Genomic DNA, 898 nt, shown 5'->3' on the forward strand with positions numbered 1-898 from the left:
TGTTATCTCCGGTACACAGGCTCTCTAGCCTCAAAGTTACATCCCCTGTTTGGGTTACCTTCTCATAGCTGCTTCTCAGTGCAGACATTCATTCCCTCTCCTAGGAACTCTCAGACACGTGCAGCCATGATACACAGTGTCTCCACGTGCACTCAGGAAGGCAGACATCTTCCTGCACGAGTAGGCAATAAAGTAAACCCCGGCACTCAAATGAGGAAAAGAAGGAATGTATATGCAAAAGTGAATTTATTAATTGACACACTGCAAAGGGAACCTAACCAAAGCAACAGCACCAACGTTTCGGCATAGAGCCTTTCTCAAGGTTGTTGCCTGAAAAGGTGTGAAAATAACAATAGTGAGTGCGATATGTACAAGTGATACATAGAGTATTTACATACACAATAATACAAATAAACATAAGAGGTATAATGCAAATGGAACATACATCACTGGTCAGAGCAGGGAAACATGGGTCTCAAAGGACTACCGGATTATTCAAAGAGAGGTGAGGTTCCACACGGTTTGCAGAGCGTGCCTACTTATGATTCTTTACCCCCAGAGCACCTTCAGTGTGTGGTAGAGCCTGGAATTTCTATACTCCCATCTTCCTGCACGAGACCTTCCGTACGGACCAACCGGGTCCAAGCATTCACTCATGTAACCTACCCTGGCCACCTTATATGTTCTGTAGCCACGCCCACCGGATCACATGGCTATGACCTCATCCCAGGTCCTACAACCATTCACACACATATACTTTGCTATGGCGTTCTAGCCACACACCCCTAGGTGGGTTTGTAGGTGATTGATCCCACCCGTCTCACCAATCACCTGAAGGCTTCTCCCTAAAACATTGGAATGAAACATCAGCACATAATCAAGCCTTAATCCCAAGGCC

General features: G+C 46.0%; 1 long non-coding RNA gene across 1 annotated transcript; it reads right to left on the reverse strand.

The window, feature by feature from the left end:
* Positions 1 to 229: 229 nt before the first annotated feature.
* LOC141067781 (uncharacterized) lies at positions 230 to 516 on the reverse strand. Its single transcript, XR_012226483.1, has 2 exons — positions 446 to 516; positions 230 to 330 (listed from the first exon to the last, which is right to left on the reverse strand). It is a non-coding gene; the product is annotated as an uncharacterized lncRNA (long non-coding RNA).
* Positions 517 to 898: the final 382 nt, after the last annotated feature.

This window comes from Dendrobates tinctorius, unplaced genomic scaffold, assembly GCF_039654945.1.
Source record: "Dendrobates tinctorius isolate UK_male_01 unplaced genomic scaffold, ASM3965494v1 ptg000254l, whole genome shotgun sequence".
In the NCBI taxonomy this organism is placed as follows: domain Eukaryota; kingdom Metazoa; phylum Chordata; class Amphibia; order Anura; family Dendrobatidae; genus Dendrobates; species Dendrobates tinctorius.